We start from the raw sequence: 16,199 nt of genomic DNA on the forward strand, positions 1-16,199 counted from the left end.
ATGCTCCATGATCTGTGTCAGCACAATATTGCATGACACTTGTCATCACAATGCTCCATGATCCCTGTAATCACAATGATCCCTACCAATGTCATCACAATGCTCCGTGTCTCCTGTAATCACAATGCTCCACGCCCTTGTCATCACAATGCTCCAGGTCTGTTGTCATCACCATGCTTCATGCCCGTGTCATCACAAAGCTCCATGAATCTTGTCTTCACAATGCTCCATGGCCCTTGTCATCACTGTGCTCCATGACCCCTGTCATCACAATGCTCTATGGCCTTTGTCATCACAATACTCGGTGACCCCTATCAACACAATGCCTGATGACCCCTGTCACCAAAATGCTAAATGGCACTTGTCATCACAATGCTCTATGATGCCTGTCATCTCTATTCTCCATGTCACTTGTTATCACAATGCTCCATGGCCCCTGTAATCACAGTACTCCATGACCCCTTTCATCACAATGCCCAATGCCACCTCTCATCACAATTCTCCATGACACTTGTCATCACAATGCTCGATGGCCCTTGTCATCACAATGTTCTTTGGTGCTTTTCATCGCAATGCTCCATGACAACGTTCATCAAAATACTCAACGATTTGTTTCATCACAATGCTCCATAGCCCTTGTCATTACAAATCCACATGATCCCTTTCATCACAATTCTCCATGGCAACTTACATAAAAATGCTCCATGCCCCTGTCATCACAATGCCCAATGATACCTGTTTTTACAATGATCCATGACCCTTGTCATCACAAGGCTCCATGTCCCTTGTATTCACAATGCTCCATGGCCCTTGTCATCACAATGCTCCATAGCGCTTTTCATCGCAATGCTCCATGACCGCTTTCAGCACATTGCCCCATGACCCCTGTCATCACAATGCTCCATGGCCCCTGATATTATATGGCTCCATGATCACTTTCATCACAATGCTCCATGACCACTGTCATCACCATGCCTAATGATGCCTGGTGTCTCAATGCTCCATAGCCCCTTTCATCACAATGCTCCATGAACCCAGTCATCACAATGTTCCCTGCCCTTTTCATCACAATGCTCCATGGGCACTTTCATCACAATGCTCCATGCCTTTGTCATCAAAACGCTCCAGAACACTTGTCATCATAATGCTCCATGCCAATGTCATCAAAATGCACCATGACACTTTTCATCACAATGCTCCATGGCTTTTGTCATCACAATGTTCCATGGCCCCTGTCATCACAGTGCTCCATGATTCCTTTCATCACAATTCTAGATGACCACTGTCATCACAATGCCCCATGACAGATGTCATCACAATTCGCCATGGTCCTTGTCATCACAATGCTCCATGAACCGTGTCATCACAAGGTTCCAGGACACTTGTCATCACAATGATCCATGATCACTTTCATCACAATGCCCCATGAAACCTGTCATCTCAATGCTCCATAGTCTTTGTATTCACAATGCTCCATGGCTCCTGTAATCACAGTGCTCCATGACCCCTTTCATCACAATGCTCCAAGACCGCTGTCATCACAATGACACATGACGCCTGCCATCACAAATCGCCAAGGCCTCTCTTACCTAAAAGCTCCATGATCCCTGTCAGCACAATGTTCCATGACACTTTTCAACACAATGCTCCATGACCCCTGTCATCACAAAGTTCTCTGCCCATATCATTACAATGCTCCTTGTCACCTTTAATCACAATGCTCCATGCCCTTTCATCACAATGCTCCAGAATTCTTGTCATCGCAATGTTGCTTGACCGTGTAATCACAATGCTCCATGACCCTTGTCATCACAAAGCTCCATGACCCTTGTCATCACAATGATCCATGACTCCTTTCCTCACAGTGCTCCAGTACCGTTTTCATCACAGTGCTCCCTGCCATTATCAGCACAATGCTCCTTGGACCCTGTCATCAAAATGCTCCATCCCCTTTTCATCACAATGCTCCAGATATCCTATCACTACAATGCTCCATGCCCGTGTCAACACAATGCTCCATGACCCCAGTCATCAAAATGCTTTATGAACCTTGTTATCAGAATGTTCCATGACCCCTGTCATCAATATGATCCATGACCGTTGTCATCACAATGCTGCCTGATACGTTTCATCTCAATTCTCTGTGACCGCTGTCATCACAATGCTCCAGGACAATTTCATCACAATGTTCCATGCCCCCTGTCATCACAGTGCCCCATAACCCCTGTAATCACAATGCTCCATGACCCTGTCATCACAATTCTACATGACACCTGTCATCACATTGTTCCACGGCCTATGTATTCACAATGTTCCATGGACCCTGTAATCACTCTGCTCCATGTTCCCTTTCAACACAATGCTCCATGACCCCTGTCATCACAACGTTCCATGAAAGTTGTCATCAAAATGCTCCATTACCCCGGTCACCCCAAGGTTCCCTGCCCTTGTCATCACAATGCTACATGACCCTTGTAATCACAATAGTACATGGCCTTGTCATCACAATGTTCCATGGCATCTGTCATCACCATGCTCCATGGTCTTTCTCATCACAATGCTGTATGACCCCTCTCACCACAATGCTCGATGACCATTGTCCTCACAATGCTCCAAGGCCCCTGTCATCACAATGCCTCATGTTCTTTGTAATCACAATGCTCAATGACCCCTGTCATCAAAATACTCCATGCCGTTGTCATCACAATCCTCCATGGCCTCTGTAATCACAATGCTCCATGCCCTTGTCATCACAATGCTCCAGAACACTTGTCATTATAATACTCCAATTCCGTGTCATCCCATTGCTCAATGACACTTGTCATCAAAATCTTCCTTGGCCTTTGTCATCACAGTTCTCCATGATACCTTTAATCAAAATTCTTCATGACCACTGTCATCACAATGCAAGATGACCAATGTCATCACAATGCCCCATGACACGTGTCATCACGATTCTCCTTGGCCCTTGTCATCTCAATGCTGTATGAACCGTGTCATCACTAGGTTCCAGGACACTTGTCATCACAGTGATCCATGACCACTTTCATCACAATACTCGATGAACTCTGTTATCTCAATGCTCCATGGCCTTTGTATTCACAATGCTCCATTGTCCCGATAATAGCGTTGCTCTATGAACACTTTCATCACAATTCTCCTTGACCATTGTCACCATAATGCCCCATGACGTCTCTCATCACTGTGCTCCAAGGCCACTCTCATCAAAATGCTCCATGATCTGTGTCAGCACAATATAGCATGACACTTGTCATCACAATGCTCCATGATCCCTGTAATCACAATGATCCCTGCCAATGTCATCACAATGCTCCAGGTCTATGGTCATCACCATGCTTCATGCCCGTGTCATCACAATGCTCCATGAATCTTGTCTTCACAATGCTCCATGGCCCATGTCATCACAGTGCTCCATGACGCCTGTCATCACAATGCTCTATTGCCTTTGTCATCAGAATAGTCCATGACCCCTGTCAACACAATGCCTGATGACCCCGGTCATCAAAATGCTAAATGTCACTTGTCATCACAATGCTCTATGACGCCTGTCATCACTATTCGCCATGCCCCTGTCATCACAATGCCCAAAGATAACTATTTTTAGAATGATCCATGACCCTTGTCATCACAAGGCTCCATGTCCCTAGTATTCACAATGCTCCATGTCCCTTGTATTCACAATGCTCCCTGGCCATTGTCATCACAAGGCTCCATAGCGCTTTTCATCGCAATGCTCCATGACCAGTTCCAGCACAATGCCCCATGACCCATATCATCACGATGCTCCATGGCTCTTGTCATCACATTGCTCCATGAAACATTTCCTCACAATGCTCCAAGACCGCTGTCATCACCATGCCCCATGACGGCTGCCATCACAAAACTCCAAGGCCTCTCTTACCAAAAAGCTCCATGATCCCTGTCAGCACAATGTTTCATGACACTTTTCATCACAATGCTCCATGACCCCTGTCATTACAAAATTCTCTGCCCATATCATCACAATGCTCCTTGTCACCTTCAACCACAATGCTCCATGCACTTTCATCACAATGCTCCAGAATTCTTGTCATTGCAATGTTCCTTGACCGTCTCATCAAAATGCTCCATGACCCTTGTCATCACAAAGCTCCATGACCCCTGTAATCACAATGATCCATGACTCCTTTCCTTATAGTGCTCCAGTAGCCTTTTTATCACAATGATACATGCCATTGTCAGCACTATGCTCCTTGGACACTGTCATCAGAATGCTCCATCCCCTTTTCATCACAATGCTCCAGATATCCTCTCATTACAATGCCCCATGCAAGTGTCAACACAATGCTCCATGACCCCTGTCATCAAAATGCTTTATGAACCTTGTTATCAGAATGTTCCATGACCCCTGTCATCAAAATGATCCATGACAGTTGTCATCACAATGCCGCATGATACCTTTCATCCCAACTCTCTGTGACTGCTGTCATCACAATGCTCCAGGACAATAAACATCACAATGCTCCATGCCCCCTGTCATCACAGTGCCCCTTAACACCTGTAATCACAATGCTCCATGACTCTGTCATCACAATGCTATATGACACCTGTCATCACATTGTTCCATGGCCTATGTATTCACAATGTTCCATGGACCCTGTAATCACACTGCTCCATGTTCCCTTTCAACACAATGCTCCATGACCCTTGTCATCACAACGTTCCATGAAAGTTGTCATCAAAAGGCTCCATGACCCTGGTTACCACAAGGTTCCCTACTCTTGTCATCACAATGCTCCATGACCCTTGTAATCACAACGGTACATGGCCTTGTCATCACAATGCTCCAAGGCCCCTGTTATCACAATGCCTCATGGTCTTTGTAATCACAATGCTCAATGACCCCTCTCATCACAATGCTCCATGCCTTTTCATCACAATGCTCCATGGCCCCTGTATTTACAATGTTCCAGAACACTTGTCAGCATAATACTCCATTCCCGTGTCATCCCATTGCTCAACGACACTTGTCATCAAAATATTCCTTGGCCTTTGTCATCACAGTGATCCATGATATCTTTAATGAAAACTCTACATGACCACTGTCATCACAATGCCAGATGACCAATGTCATCACAATGCCCCAAGACACGTGTCATCACAATTTGCGTGGCCCTTGTCATCTCAATGCTGTATGAACCGTGTCATCTCTAGGTTCCAGGACACTTGTCATCACAGTGATCCATGACAACATTCATCACAATGCTCCATGAATTCTGTTATCTCAATGCTCCATGGCCTTTGTATTCACAATGCTCCATTGTCCCGATAATTGCGTTGCTCCATGAACACTTTCATCACAATGCTCCTTGACAACTGTCACCGTAATGCCCCATGACGTTTCTCATCACTGTGCTCCAAGGCCACCCTCATCAAAATGCTCCATGATCTGTGTCAGCCCAATATTGCATGACACTTGACATCACAATGCTCTATGATCCCTGTAATCACAATGATCCCTGCCAATATCATCACAATGTTCCATGTCTCCTGTAATCACAATGCTCCATGCCCTTGTCATCACAATGCTCCAGGTCTGTTGTCATCACCATGCTTCATGCCCGTGTCATCCCAATGCTCCATGAATCTTGCCTTCCCAATGCTCCATGACCCATGTCATCACAATGTTCCATGACCACTGTCATCACAATGCTCTATGGCCTTTTTCATCACAATGCTCCATGACCCTGTCAACACAATGCCTGATGACTCCTGTCATCAAAATGCTAAATGGCACTTGTCATCACAATGCTCTATGACGCCTGTCATCACTTTTCTCTTTGTCACTTGTTATCACAATGCTCCATGACCCCTGTATTCCCAGTACTCCATGACCCCTTTCATCACAATGCCCAATGCCACCTCTCATTACAATTCTCCATGGCATTTGTCATCACGATGCTCCATGACACCTGTCATCACAATGCTCCATGACACTTGTCATCACAATCCTCGATGGCCCTTGTCATCACAATGTTCCTTGGTGCTTTTCATCGCAATGCTCCATGACAACTTTCATCAAAATACTCCAAGATTTGTTTCATCGCAATGCTCCATGCCACTTCTCATTACAAATCCACAAGATCCCTTTCATCACAATTCTCCATTGCAACTTACATAAAAATGCTCCATGCCCCTGTCATCACAATGCCCAATGATCCCTGTTTTTACAATGATCCATGGCCCTTGTCATCACAATGCTCCATAGCGCTTTTCATCGCAATGCTCCATGACCGCTTTCAGCACAATGCCCCATGACCCCTGTCATCACAATGCTCCATGGCCCGTGATATCATATTCCTCCATGATCTCTTTCATCACAATGCTCCATGACCACTGTCATCACCATGCCTCATGACGCCTGTCATCTCAATGCTCCATGGCCACTATCATCACAATGCTCCATGAACCTTGACATCACAATGTTCCCTGCACTTTTCATCACAATGCTCCATGGGCACTGTCATCACAATGCTCCATGCCTTTGTCATCAAAATGCTCCAGAACTCTTGTCATCATAATACTCCATTCCCGTGTCAACCCTTTGCTCAAAGACACTTGTCATCAAAATCTTCCTTGGCCTTTGCCGTCACAGTGTTCCATGATACCTTTAATCAAAATTCTACATGACCACTGACATCACAATGCAAGATGACCAATGTCATCACAATGCCCCATGATACGTTTCATCACAATTCGCCTTGGCCCTTGTCATCTCAATGCTGTATGAACCATGTCATCAGTAGGTTCCAGGACACTTGTCATCACAGTGATCCATGACCATTTTCATCACAATGCTCCATGAACTCTGTTATCTCAAAGCTCCATGGCCTTTTCTATTCACAATGCTCCATTGTCCTGATAATCACATTGCTCCATAGACACTTTCTTCAAAATGCTCCTTGACCACTGTCACCATAATGCCCCATGACGTCTCTCATCAATGTGCTCCAAGGCCACTCTCATCAAAATGCTCCATGATCTGTGTCAGCACAATATTGCATGACACTTGTCATCACAATGCTCCATGATCCCTGTAATCACAATGATCCCTACCAATGTCATCACAATGCTCCGTGTCTCCTGTAATCACAATGCTCCACGCCCTTGTCATCACAATGCTCCAGGTCTGTTGTCATCACCATGCTTCATGCCCGTGTCATCACAAAGCTCCATGAATCTTGTCTTCACAATGCTCCATGGCCCTTGTCATCACTGTGCTCCATGACCCCTGTCATCACAATGCTCTATGGCCTTTGTCATCACAATACTCGGTGACCCCTATCAACACAATGCCTGATGACCCCTGTCACCAAAATGCTAAATGGCACTTGTCATCACAATGCTCTATGATGCCTGTCATCTCTATTCTCCATGTCACTTGTTATCACAATGCTCCATGGCCCCTGTAATCACAGTACTCCATGACCCCTTTCATCACAATGCCCAATGCCACCTCTCATCACAATTCTCCATGACACTTGTCATCACAATGCTCGATGGCCCTTGTCATCACAATGTTCTTTGGTGCTTTTCATCGCAATGCTCCATGACAACGTTCATCAAAATACTCAACGATTTGTTTCATCACAATGCTCCATAGCCCTTGTCATTACAAATCCACATGATCCCTTTCATCACAATTCTCCATGGCAACTTACATAAAAATGCTCCATGCCCCTGTCATCACAATGCCCAATGATACCTGTTTTTACAATGATCCATGACCCTTGTCATCACAAGGCTCCATGTCCCTTGTATTCACAATGCTCCATGGCCCTTGTCATCACAATGCTCCATAGCGCTTTTCATCGCAATGCTCCATGACCGCTTTCAGCACATTGCCCCATGACCCCTGTCATCACAATGCTCCATGGCCCCTGATATTATATGGCTCCATGATCACTTTCATCACAATGCTCCATGACCACTGTCATCACCATGCCTAATGACGCCTGGTGTCTCAATGCTCCATAGCCCCTTTCATCACAATGCTCCATGAACCCAGTCATCACAATGTTCCCTGCCCTTTTCATCACAATGCTCCATGGGCACTTTCATCACAATGCTCCATGCCTTTGTCATCAAAACGCTCCAGAACACTTGTCATCATAATGCTCCATGCCAATGTCATCAAAATGCACCATGACACTTTTCATCACAATGCTCCATGGCTTTTGTCATCACAATGTTCCATGGCCCCTGTCATCACAGTGCTCCATGATTCCTTTCATCACAATTCTAGATGACCACTGTCATCACAATGCCCCATGACAGATGTCATCACAATTCGCCATGGTCCTTGTCATCACAATGCTCCATGAACCGTGTCATCACAAGGTTCCAGGACACTTGTCATCACAATGATCCATGATCACTTTCATCACAATGCCCCATGAAACCTGTCATCTCAATGCTCCATAGTCTTTGTATTCACAATGCTCCATGGCTCCTGTAATCACAGTGCTCCATGACCCCTTTCATCACAATGCTCCAAGACCGCTGTCATCACAATGACCCATGACGCCTGCCATCACAAATCGCCAAGGCCTCTCTTACCTAAAAGCTCCATGATCCCTGTCAGCACAATGTTCCATGACACTTTTCAACACAATGCTCCATGACCCCTGTCATCACAAAGTTCTCTGCCCATATCATTACAATGCTCCTTGTCACCTTTAATCACAATGCTCCATGCCCTTTCATCACAATGCTCCAGAATTCTTGTCATCGCAATGTTGCTTGACCGTGTAATCACAATGCTCCATGACCCTTGTCATCACAAAGCTCCATGACCCTTGTCATCACAATGATCCATGACTCCTTTCCTCACAGTGCTCCAGTACCGTTTTCATCACAGTGCTCCCTGCCATTATCAGCACAATGCTCCTTGGACCCTGTCATCAAAATGCTCCATCCCCTTTTCATCACAATGCTCCAGATATCCTATCACTACAATGCTCCATGCCCGTGTCAACACAATGCTCCATGACCCCAGTCATCAAAATGCTTTATGAACCTTGTTATCAGAATGTTCCATGACCCCTGTCATCAATATGATCCATGACCGTTGTCATCACAATGCTGCCTGATACGTTTCATCTCAATTCTCTGTGACCGCTGTCATCACAATGCTCCAGGACAATTTCATCACAATGTTCCATGCCCCCTGTCATCACAGTGCCCCATAACCCCTGTAATCACAATGCTCCATGACCCTGTCATCACAATTCTACATGACACCTGTCATCACATTGTTCCACGGCCTATGTATTCACAATGTTCCATGGACCCTGTAATCACTCTGCTCCATGTTCCCTTTCAACACAATGCTCCATGACCCCTGTCATCACAACGTTCCATGAAAGTTGTCATCAAAATGCTCCATTACCCCGGTCACCCCAAGGTTCCCTGCCCTTGTCATCACAATGCTACATGACCCTTGTAATCACAATAGTACATGGCCTTGTCATCACAATGTTCCATGGCATCTGTCATCACCATGCTCCATGGTCTTTCTCATCACAATGCTGTATGACCCCTCTCACCACAATGCTCGATGACCATTGTCCTCACAATGCTCCAAGGCCCCTGTCATCACAATGCCTCATGTTCTTTGTAATCACAATGCTCAATGACCCCTGTCATCAAAATACTCCATGCCGTTGTCATCACAATCCTCCATGGCCTCTGTAATCACAATGCTCCATGCCCTTGTCATCACAATGCTCCAGAACACTTGTCATTATAATACTCCAATTCCGTGTCATCCCATTGCTCAATGACACTTGTCATCAAAATCTTCCTTGGCCTTTGTCATCACAGTTCTCCATGATACCTTTAATCAAAATTCTTCATGACCACTGTCATCACAATGCAAGATGACCAATGTCATCACAATGCCCCATGACACGTGTCATCACGATTCTCCTTGGCCCTTGTCATCTCAATGCTGTATGAACCGTGTCATCACTAGGTTCCAGGACACTTGTCATCACAGTGATCCATGACCACTTTCATCACAATACTCGATGAACTCTGTTATCTCAATGCTCCATGGCCTTTGTATTCACAATGCTCCATTGTCCCGATAATAGCGTTGCTCTATGAACACTTTCATCACAATTCTCCTTGACCATTGTCACCATAATGCCCCATGACGTCTCTCATCACTGTGCTCCAAGGCCACTCTCATCAAAATGCTCCATGATCTGTGTCAGCACAATATAGCATGACACTTGTCATCACAATGCTCCATGATCCCTGTAATCACAATGATCCCTGCCAATGTCATCACAATGCTCCAGGTCTATGGTCATCACCATGCTTCATGCCCGTGTCATCACAATGCTCCATGAATCTTGTCTTCACAATGCTCCATGGCCCATGTCATCACAGTGCTCCATGACGCCTGTCATCACAATGCTCTATTGCCTTTGTCATCAGAATAGTCCATGACCCCTGTCAACACAATGCCTGATGACCCCGGTCATCAAAATGCTAAATGTCACTTGTCATCACAATGCTCTATGACGCCTGTCATCACTATTCGCCATGCCCCTGTCATCACAATGCCCAAAGATAACTATTTTTAGAATGATCCATGACCCTTGTCATCACAAGGCTCCATGTCCCTAGTATTCACAATGCTCCATGTCCCTTGTATTCACAATGCTCCCTGGCCATTGTCATCACAAGGCTCCATAGCGCTTTTCATCGCAATGCTCCATGACCAGTTCCAGCACAATGCCCCATGACCCATATCATCACGATGCTCCATGGCTCTTGTCATCACATTGCTCCATGAAACATTTCCTCACAATGCTCCAAGACCGCTGTCATCACCATGCCCCATGACGGCTGCCATCACAAAACTCCAAGGCCTCTCTTACCAAAAAGCTCCATGATCCCTGTCAGCACAATGTTTCATGACACTTTTCATCACAATGCTCCATGACCCCTGTCATTACAAAATTCTCTGCCCATATCATCACAATGCTCCTTGTCACCTTCAACCACAATGCTCCATGCACTTTCATCACAATGCTCCAGAATTCTTGTCATTGCAATGTTCCTTGACCGTCTCATCAAAATGCTCCATGACCCTTGTCATCACAAAGCTCCATGACCCCTGTAATCACAATGATCCATGACTCCTTTCCTTATAGTGCTCCAGTAGCCTTTTTATCACAATGATACATGCCATTGTCAGCACTATGCTCCTTGGACACTGTCATCAGAATGCTCCATCCCCTTTTCATCACAATGCTCCAGATATCCTCTCATTACAATGCCCCATGCAAGTGTCAACACAATGCTCCATGACCCCTGTCATCAAAATGCTTTATGAACCTTGTTATCAGAATGTTCCATGACCCCTGTCATCAAAATGATCCATGACAGTTGTCATCACAATGCCGCATGATACCTTTCATCCCAACTCTCTGTGACTGCTGTCATCACAATGCTCCAGGACAATAAACATCACAATGCTCCATGCCCCCTGTCATCACAGTGCCCCTTAACACCTGTAATCACAATGCTCCATGACTCTGTCATCACAATGCTATATGACACCTGTCATCACATTGTTCCATGGCCTATGTATTCACAATGTTCCATGGACCCTGTAATCACACTGCTCCATGTTCCCTTTCAACACAATGCTCCATGACCCTTGTCATCACAACGTTCCATGAAAGTGGTCATCAAAAGGCTCCATGACCCTGGTTACCACAAGGTTCCCTACTCTTGTCATCACAATGCTCCATGACCCTTGTAATCACAACGGTACATGGCCTTGTCATCACAATGCTCCAAGGCCCCTGTTATCACAATGCCTCATGGTCTTTGTAATCACAATGCTCAATGACCCCTCTCATCACAATGCTCCATGCCTTTTCATCACAATGCTCCATGGCCCCTGTATTTACAATGTTCCAGAACACTTGTCAGCATAATACTCCATTCCCGTGTCATCCCATTGCTCAACGACACTTGTCATCAAAATATTCCTTGGCCTTTGTCATCACAGTGATCCATGATATCTTTAATGAAAACTCTACATGACCACTGTCATCACAATGCCAGATGACCAATGTCATCACAATGCCCCAAGACACGTGTCATCACAATTTGCGTGGCCCTTGTCATCTCAATGCTGTATGAACCGTGTCATCTCTAGGTTCCAGGACACTTGTCATCACAGTGATCCATGACAACATTCATCACAATGCTCCATGAATTCTGTTATCTCAATGCTCCATGGCCTTTGTATTCACAATGCTCCATTGTCCCGATAATTGCGTTGCTCCATGAACACTTTCATCACAATGCTCCTTGACAACTGTCACCGTAATGCCCCATGACGTTTCTCATCACTGTGCTCCAAGGCCACCCTCATCAAAATGCTCCATGATCTGTGTCAGCCCAATATTGCATGACACTTGACATCACAATGCTCTATGATCCCTGTAATCACAATGATCCCTGCCAATATCATCACAATGTTCCATGTCTCCTGTAATCACAATGCTCCATGCCCTTGTCATCACAATGCTCCAGGTCTGTTGTCATCACCATGCTTCATGCCCGTGTCATCACAATGCTCCATGAATCTTGCCTTCCCAATGCTCCATGACCCATGTCATCACAATGTTCCATGACCACTGTCATCACAATGCTCTATGGCCTTTTTCATCACAATGCTCCATGACCCTGTCAACACAATGCCTGATGACTCCTGTCATCAAAATGCTAAATGGCACTTGTCATCACAATGCTCTATGACGCCTGTCATCACTTTTCTCTTTGTCACTTGTTATCACAATGCTCCATGGCCCCTGTATTCCCAGTACTCCATGACCCCTTTCATCACAATGCCCAATGCCACCTCTCATTACAATTCTCCATGGCATTTGTCATCACGATGCTCCATGACACCTGTCATCACAATGCTCCATGACACTTGTCATCACAATCCTCGATGGCCCTTGTCATCACAATATTCCTTGGTACTTTTCAAGCAATGCTCCATGACAACTTTCATCAAAATACTCCAAGATTTGTTTCATCGCAATGCTCCATGCCACTTCTCATTACAAATCCACAAGATCCCTTTCATCACAATTCTCCATTGCAACTTACATAAAAAAGGTTCCATGCCCCTGTCATCACAATGCCCAATGATCCCTGTTTTTACAATGATCCATGGCCCTTGTCATCACAAGGATCTATGTCCCTTGTATTCAAATTGCTCCATGGCCCTTGTTATCAAAATGCTCCATAGCGCTTTTCATCGCAATGCTCCATGACCGAATTCAGAGCAACACCCCATGACCCCGGTCATCATTATGCTCAATGGCCCTTGTCATCACAATGCTCCATGAAACATTTCCTCACAATGCTCCAGTACGCCTTTCATCCAAATTCCTCATGGCCACTGTCATCACAATTCTCCATGACCCCTGTCATCATAATGGTCCATGACCCGTTTCATCTCAATGCTCCATGACACCTGTCATCACAATGCTCCATGGCCTTTGTCATCACAATGATCCATGTCCCCTATAATAGCAATGCTCCATGCCTTCTTCCTCACAATGCTCCAGAATTCTTCTCATTACAATGTTACATGACCGTAGCATAACAATGCTCCATGGCCGATGTCATCACAATGCTCCATGCCCCCTATAATCACAATGCCTCATGACATTTTCCTCACATTGCTCCAGAATTCTTGTCATCACAATGTTCCATGACCGTATCATCACAATGCTACATAACCCTGGTCATCACAGTTCTCCATGACCTTTGTCATCACAATGCTCTATGTCGCTTTTCATCACAATTCTCAATGACCACTTTAATCACTATGCTCGCTAACCATTTTCATCATATTTCTCTATTGTCATTACAATTCCCCATGGCCCCTTTCTTCACAATGCTCCCTGATGCCTGTCATCACAAAGCTCCATGGCTTTTGTTATCACAATGCTCCAGGACCAGTTTCGTAACAATACTCCATCACCCTTGTCATCACAGTGCACAATGAAACCTTTCATTACATTACTCCATGACACTTGTCATCACAATGCTCAATGGCCTTTATCGTCACAATGCTCCCAGGCACATTTCCTCATGATGTTCCATGAAAACTTTCATCACATTGCTCCATGACCGTTGTCATCACAATAGTCCATACCCTTGTCAACACAATGCTGCAAAATACCTGTCATCACAATTCTCCATGACTACTGTCATCACAATAATCTAGGACAATTTTCATAACAATGCTTCATGCCCCCAGTCATCACAGTGCTCCATGATACCTTTCATCAAAATACCTAGATGATCAATGTCATCACAATGCCCCATGACACCTGTCATCACAATTCGCTATGATCCTTGTCATCACAATACTCGATGAACCGTGTCATCACAGTGTTCCAGGACACATGTCATCATAATGATCCATGACTACTTTCATCACAATGCTCCAATACACCTGTCATCACAATGCTCCATGGCCCCTGTTTTCATATTGCTCCATGATCTCTTTGATCACAATGCTCCATGACCACTGTCATCACCATGCCTCATGACGTGTGTCATCTCAATGCTCCATGGCACCATTCATCACAATGCTCCATGAACTCATTCATCACAATGTTCCCTGCCCTTTTCATCACAATGCTCCATGGGCCCTGTCATCACAATGCACCATGCACTTTTCATCAAAATTCTCCAGAACTCTTGTCATCATAATGCTCCATGCCAATGTCATCAAAATGCCCCATGATACTTGTCATCACAATTCTCCATGGCCTTTGTCATCACAATGTTCCATGGCCCCTGTCATCAGAATTCTCCATGCCCTTGTCATCAAAATGCTCCAGAACTCTTTTTATCATAATGCTCCATGCCAATGTCATCAAAATGCCCCATGACACTTGTCATCACAATGCTCCATGGCCTTTGTCATCACAATGTTCCATGGCCCCTGTCATCACAGTGCTCCATGATACCTTTCATCACAATTCTAGATGACCACTGTTATAACAATGCCCCATGACAGATGTCATCACAATTCGCCATGGTCCTTGTCATCACAATGCTCCATGAACCGTGTCATCACAAGGTTCCAGGACACTTGTCATCACAACGATCCATGATCACTTTAATCACAATGCTCCATGAACCCTGTTGTCTCAATGCTCCATAGTCTTTGTTTTCACAATGCTCCATGGCTCCTGTAATCACAGTGCTCCATGACCCCTTTCATCACAATGCTCCAAGACTGCTGTCATCACAATGCCCCATGACGCCTGCCTTAACAAATCTCCAAGGCCTCTCTTACCAAAATGCTCCATGATCCCTGTCAGCACAATATTCGATGGCAATTTTCATCACAATGCTCCATTACCCTTGTCATCACAAAGTTCTCTGCCCATATCATCACAATGCTCCTTGTCACCTTTAATCACAATGCTCCATGCCCTTTCATCACAATGCTCCAGAATTCTTGTCATCGCAATGTTCCTGGACCGTGTCATCACAATGCTCCATGACCCTTTTCATCACAAAGCTCCATGTCCCCTGTCATCACAATGATCCATGACGCTTGTCATCACAAAGCTCCATGACCACTGTCATCACAATGCTCCATGACCGTTGTCATCACAAAGCTCCATGACCCCTGTCATCACATTGATCCATGACTCCTTTCCTCACAGTGCTCCAGTACCCTTTTCATCACAATGCTCCATGCCATTGTCAGCACAATGCTCCTTGGACCCTGTCATCAAAATGCTCCATCCCCTTTTCATCACAATGCTCCAGATATCCTATCATTACAATGCTCCATGCCCGTGTCAAGACAATTCTCCATGACTCATATCATCAAAATGCTTTATGAACCTTGTTATCAGAATATTGCATGACCCCTGTCATCAAAATGATCCATGACAGTTGTCATCACAATGCTGCATGATACGTTTCATCCCAACTCTCTGTGACCGCTGTCATCACAATGCTCCAGGACAATTTTCATCACAATGCTCCATGCCCCCTGTCATCACAGTGCCCCTTAACACCTGTAATCACAATGCTCCATGACCCTGTCATCACAATGCTAAATG

This window comes from Balaenoptera physalus, assembly GCF_965194825.1.
Source record: "Balaenoptera physalus genome assembly, contig: HAP1_SCAFFOLD_387, whole genome shotgun sequence".
NCBI lineage: Eukaryota > Metazoa > Chordata > Mammalia > Artiodactyla > Balaenopteridae > Balaenoptera > Balaenoptera physalus.